The sequence below is a fragment of the Leuresthes tenuis genome, unplaced genomic scaffold, assembly GCF_036924035.1.
Source record: "Leuresthes tenuis unplaced genomic scaffold, fLeuTen1.0.hap1 SCAF_111, whole genome shotgun sequence".
Lineage (NCBI taxonomy): Eukaryota > Metazoa > Chordata > Actinopteri > Atheriniformes > Atherinopsidae > Leuresthes > Leuresthes tenuis.
Genome location: NW_027325465.1, coordinates 103,343 through 110,125, shown reverse-complemented (window position 1 = coordinate 110,125; position 6,783 = coordinate 103,343). Strand labels below are relative to the sequence as shown.

Here is a 6,783-nt window from a genome sequence, read left to right as displayed (position 1 = left end):
AAGTCAACCACTGAGAAAAACTGTGCATCTGATGTAATTTGAGACAAAATAGTGTGTGGGTTGGGCACAGTAGGAGCATGTGGCTGAACTGCAGCATTCACCGCTTGGAGGTCCTGTACAAAACGCCATTCATCTGGCTGGCCAGCATCTTTAATCTTTTTAACAGGAAACAATGGAGTAAGCACAGGTGAATTTTCAAAAGGAACAATAACGCCTGTTTTCTGAAAAGATTGAAAAACAGGTTTAATCCCTTTAATTGCTTCAGGCTTAAAAGGGTATTGTTTTTTACATGGACAAAAGTCTGATTTAGGGGTGACAATTACTGGTTCACAGCCTTTTATCAACCCCACATCATATTTGCTCTTAGCCCAAAGATCATTGGGCACTTCAGCCAACATGGGTATCGAAGACAAATCTGTTTCAGATAAAAAACATGCTTCAAAATGTGATTCTGTGGTAGGAATTAAGTCCACAGTTCTTTGACAATGCATTGTACTCAAAAATGTTTTTTTGTATGCTGACAATCGTTCAGAAAACATCAAATTTGGATCAGCAGGTGAAACAGTCCACTCCATTTCTTTCTGACATGTAGCAACAAACTCTCCCACACCTTGTCACTGCCAGTGTGTACGTTTGGCCAAGGAAATGTGAGGGCGAGTACCACAAACATTAAAAAAATCGAAGTGCTCTGGAGTGAGCGACACAGCCAATAAAGTAGGCGCACATATTTTTTCACTTCTTCTCATAGTCATTGTCAGGCCCCAAAGAAATGTGTGATGTGCAGTGCAAATCAGTAGGTTGCATGAAATCAGAAAGGGGTGAAACTAACGCTTTTGCTTCTTCCACTAGTTGTTGTGAAAAAGGAGAGCTGGGAAGTTTCCACTCATAAGCATATGTAAGTGCCGATGAATCAAACTGCACTGCTGTGAAAACTTTGTCAGGCTGTAACATAACCTTAACACCCTCTGGTGTAGAAGTTAAAATAATGCCTAATTTACACATGAGATCACAGCCCATCAGGTTAATGGGACACAACTCTGATAACAAAAATGAGTGTTTGAAGGAGAGCTCATCGGGAGTGACAACACGCAATGGGCATTGTCATTTTCTCCTTCACAACCTGGCCTGATGCAGACATACAGTAAACGTGGTTTCCACTTAACTTTGGAGGACAATCAAACTCCCCTGACGTCACTACTGATGAACATAAGTTCCTATATTCTGAGAGAAATATCTTTGCTCTAGGACGGAAATAGCATGCAAAACTTTACTACGTGAATCACAGTCGGCAAGCGTTGCTTCACTACACAGAGCAGGAAAAATGTGTGAGTGTGTTTGTGCTATCACCCATTAGTGGAGGCTCCGCTGCCGCGTGACGTCCAGAACCTGCCTCCCACCCTCAGTCAGCCTTTTGCCCAATTTCATCACTTTTTAGCTGTGGACAGTCCTTCTTCCAGTGTCCAGTCTGGCCACAGTAAAAACAAATATTCGGATCATAGCTCTGGCGTGGCCCATTTCGACCTCCTCTCCCACACGTCCACGTCTTCGACTTCGGCCTCGTCCTCTGTTTACACCAACTGCGTAATACATGGTCATGGATGCCAAATGCAGCTCCTTTTCACACTTGTCCCTTTTGGTTGTCTTACGCGTCTCAACTTGGTTCTGAGCATGGCGAGTATATCGGCGAACGTCAGCCAAACGAGGACCCTCACACCATCCCACGTAAATGTTCTTTACTTCAGTGGCGACATCTATATAATATTGTCTGGGTCCCGTTAAAACATGTATTTTTCTTGTTTGCTTTAAAACAAGTATTCCCCATTTTCTATCCCTTCAGTAGCCAACCAGTTTGTATGGAGTACACTGGAGCAACTTGACTGATCAGTAAAACACTGCTTTTGTTGTCACCGCAAGGCTTCCCCCGTCGGTTGTTTCACTGAGACACTACTGAGTAACTACAACTCAACCCAGTTTATACACATAACATTCATATACATACTAACAAACAAACAAACAATAATTTATCGCAATTTTCTCATCTCTGTTTGAACGTACACCCAGGTAAATATTCCTGTAGTCTTCTCATACCGACTATGGACCCATTCATTGTTTAACTTCACTGTTTTGCAAATCCTAATTGAATATTACACATTGACATTGAACTTTACTGGATAAGCAGGTCTTCATTGCATTCAGCAGCCTATATGTGAGCATCTATGTGTAAGCTGTTCTTCTTTGCATTTATCAGCAGCAAGCAATTCTTCACTGCACATGCATATGTAAATAGTAAAACAATTCCAATGTGTTAGCGAAACCTTCTATATCACAGTGGTTTCTAAGATCTATTTTAAGTTCTTTGCCATCAGTGAGATGACATAGCTTACAAAGTGTGTCAAATTATCACTGAAGATCTTTTCAGGAATTTCAAATCTAGAAATGAGTTATTTTACGCGTGATTTTGCTACTGAGAGTGCATCTGCTTGTGCACATGGAAATATTTCAGACCATTTGGTAAAAACATCTGTTGTCACTGAGCAGAATCGTTTCCCTTAACATTAATTTAGTTCAATGAAATCTACACAATAATGAAATAATGAAATCCAAACAAATATGTTGAAAAAGATACACTGGCTTAGGGAATTATCTTCGTTTTGGTCTTAGATTGCCCTGTGGAATGTATTTTGCACATATTTGACCTGCTAGACAAAACTTTATTCATTTATTTATTCTAAAAAAAAAAATTCAATAATAAGTAAAACCATATGCTGTAAAAACCTTGTTCATTATTGCTTCCATCCCTCCTGTTGAGACATGACATGGTCCGTGGCTCAATACTGCAGCATATTTAAACAAATTCTTTGGCAGTATGGTTTTCCTTCCGGTCATTCATACGAGTCTATTGTAGATGGCAATTGAATAACATCTAATAATGCTAAAATATTTGTAGTTTATACATTTAGCTGTGGATGTCAACATACCTGTTTTTCCAATGCTGTGTTAACACATGTACAGTTGAGAAGGCATACTGACTGTCAGTGTAAACGTTAACAACCTTTTTGTTATTTAATTTACAAGCTTCAGTTAAAGCTACCAATTCGACTGCTTGAACAGAGTAATTTTTTGGTAGTGGTTGTTTTAAGAAAACTTCAGTTTCTGTTACTACTGCAAATCCTGTAGCATTTGTGCCATCAGGGTTTTTTGCTTGACCTGTTGAATAAATATAGTTATTTCTGCATTTTCATAACGTATATCAGTTAAGTCTGGCCTGGGTAAAACACTGATGGTTATTTCTGACATGCAATCATGAGGCTTTCCATCTGTGGGGTAGGTAGCAGTGTGGATGGATTAAGTGTAGCACATCTCTCGACAACAAGGTGTGGCTGTAAAAGAAGAACTGTTATGTAGGAGAGATGTCTGGTAAAGATATTTTGTTAAGTAACCATATCACAGCCACTGCATGAGGTACCTTAAGTGTTAATGGGTGAAATAACACCATTATTGTTGATGCCTGCACTGCCAATGGCTTCTGGCCATTGATTCAAAAGTACGATCTCGTCCCTGTTTCCCCCTTTCAGTGGACACTGGCCCCTAATTACCGCAATTCAGCAGGGGGTCTTTCATTAGGAGTACTGGACTCCCCCGTGCACGGTTTCAGCTCCGACCCTGGAAAGCGGAAAAAACGTTGAGATCTGGTTTGAGGACCCAATTGTTGAGAAAAGTCTCTCAATGAGACTCAGAGTTGCTGGAGTCAGTTAATGCAAATGTTTAATCTTGCAGCAAGTTCAAGAATGTGTGTGTGTATGGGTGTATGTGTGCGAACGTGTGTGAGTTTGTGTGTGTGAGAGTTTAAAGAACCTGTTATCCACATGCCGGTCTTAAGTAGTATGGCACAGGTCCAGCCTGTCTCATCTTTTTTGGAAGGTCCAGCGCTCGGCCGTAACCCTTCTGTCTGTTTGGACTCTCACATACATTCGGTTAATCATAGAAAAACGAGAACAAAACTTTTTAGCCCCTTAAATTCATAAAACAGACATGGTGCAGTTATTTCCATTCTAGAAAATAAGAGTAATCACCACCATTCCTATAAATTCTGGATATTCTAACAATCTGAATCTTTTTTAAATGTTCGATGAAGCCCTTTGCTGTTCTGTTTAGAGACTCAGCTGATCATAAACCAAGTTTTGCTCTTGAACCAAGCTTCTAAACTCTTCACCTTTTTCATTTCTCAGTTAGTATTCACTTTAAAACTGATTAAAAGAAAAATTAAATGAATGCCTATCAACAAATATGGGATCTAAACTCTAGTGCTTTCTCTAAAATAATTTCCTTTCTCAATTCAGAAATGTGTGTGTGTAAGTCACAACACCCGTGACACCAAAATGGCTTTCTTTTCTCTTTTCTCTACACTCTGCACTGTGAGCACACACACCAAATCAGAAAGGCTTTTTTCTCTCTTTTCTACATTATGGACTGTGGGGACACAAAACCGCTCTCTCTCTTTTTTTTTTTTGATTGTGTGCCAGGGCGTTGTCTCACGTATTAGATTATGCTTAAGATACGAATGGGTTTATCAGTCACATCAGAATCCATACATACTGATCCTCCCGTAATAAAATGGTCGGATCTTATCAAACACACTTTGTTTCTTGTGACAAGTCAGCGAAACAGCGTATACACGTCAAGACACTGAATCAAGTTTGCCACAAGAACTCATAAGTTTGGCAGTATTGCTCTGCCGTCAGCAATCATACACCCATTTTATTTTCATGAGACATGTGCAGGCACCTGTTCATCTACTGTTCTATCACTATGAATTAGTTTATCTATTATCAATAAGGATACTTCTACAACTACTATCAAAGTATGTCCGGACTTCTTATGTTGTCAGTTGCTATATATGAATAAGTGGGTTGCTACTGAAAAGCATTAAGCATGTCACACAGCCCAAACATATAACATTTCAGGACACACCACACAGTTAACAACCACAGTGAAGCGTGTCAAAGCCCAAACATGTAACATTCAACAGGACACTTACACAACACATTCAAATCAAACAGTCAGACAACATACAAGAACATATACCCCAGCCGGCATTGCTCCCTGCCTATTTTCCTACAACTCACTATGTGTGCGCACACCTTTATTCACAAACTCTTCAACTTATACTCTTTTACCGAAGCTGCTACAGCTCGATTGGCCAAATACCCTTAGATCCTATTTCGGTGAATTTGACATCTGCCTTGTATGTAACAGATTAGCGGTTTAGCAGTTTTAATTTAGTTTGAGTGAAGGAATTCATTTTATAGCAAAATCCGAAATCGTGAAGAACTCATGAAAGTAAGCTTATTCTCGGATTCCTGAAACTTTAGATTTGCTCTTTCTTTTACTGCAAAGTACAACGTTGAGCAGCACTAATGAGTTGTTTCTATTTTTGGCAGGCTTTACCTTTGCGGATGAAGCCCTTTCTGTCTGTGCAAAAGAAATCTTGTTACTGTGCAGAGTGACTTCTCTGAGTAGAGTCGCCTTACTTGTTGCGACTGTGCCGATGTTCGAAGCTGGAGTGCAAAGTTGTTGCTTGAATGGTGCTCGCTGGAGCGTGTGGTAGTGTAAAGTTATACCATTTAAAAGGGCTGAAGAGTGCTCAGTGCAGCGGGTGGGCGGAGGTGCAAAGTGACACTATGGCCATAAAAAGAACACCGCTACAAGTGCGCATTGTGCCAGGAAGGGCCCTCGGACGTGAACCAGTGGACAGTTATCGCTTCTCTGCCTTTTGGCTAAGATCAAGTGTAGTATCTGTTCTTATCAGTTTAATGTCTGATATGTCCTCTATGCGAGACTACATATTAAATGGATTTTTATCAATAGGAGTTGAAAAAGGAGCTTGCTCCGTTCACTCCAAGCATCGACCCGGTACTGCAGTGCCGCTGGGAACGGTGCGCTCTCCTCTGCTCTTGTGAAAAAGCAAACAGCGGTGCAGGATGGAAGTTTCAGGGAGCCTAAGATGAAACTTTCTTTTAATCTGCTGATAAAAGAGAGTGAATGCGAAGAAGACTTTAACACGGCTCTGGGAGCGAGCCGAGTGCGGGCTAACCAGGAGAATTGCTTGAAAGAAACGCGACACCGAATGAGCGGTCAGAACAAAGCCTCAATACGGTGTTCCTGTGGTGTTTTTATAAAATGCGGTGTAAAAAAAGGTGTGAATGCCCCATAGAAAACTAAAAGGTGGAGCGGAAGTGTTCGGCTGCAAGAAGGTGTGAATGTCCGACTATATTTGGTGAAAAGTGAAAAATTATGTCCACCCATAATTAATGAAAAGCGGGCAACAAGTAGGTTTGAATGCCCAACCATACATCAACAAAAGCAGGAGTGGATGTGTTTGGCTAGAAGAAGGTTTGAATGTCCGAGCATAGTTTGTAAAAAGCGGGTAAGAAAAGGTGCGAATGCCCGACAAAGTATGATCAAAAGAGGGAGTGGAGGTTTTCGGCTACAAGAAGGTTTGAATGTACGACCATAGTTTGTAAAAAGCGGGTAAGAAAAGGTGCGAATGCCCGAACATACACCATCAAAAGAGGGAGCGGAGGTGTTCCGCTGAAAGACGGTGTGAATGTCCGACCATAGTTGGTAAAAAGCGGGTAAGAAAAGGTTCGAATGCCCGAATATATACCATCAAAAGCGGAAGCGGAGGTGTTCGGCTGTAAGAAGTTGTGAACGTCCGACCAAAGTTTGTAAAAAGCAGTTAAGAAAAGGTTCGAATATCCAACCAAACATAATAAAAAGTGG

General features: G+C 40.7%; 1 non-coding gene across 1 annotated transcript; it reads left to right on the top strand.

Moving 5' to 3' along the window:
* Positions 1-5,757: 5,757 nt before the first annotated feature.
* LOC140287143 (U2 spliceosomal RNA) lies at positions 5,758-5,947 on the top strand. Its single transcript, XR_011911499.1, has one exon. It is a non-coding gene; the product is annotated as a U2 spliceosomal RNA (small nuclear RNA).
* The last annotated feature ends 836 nt before the right edge of the window (positions 5,948-6,783 follow it).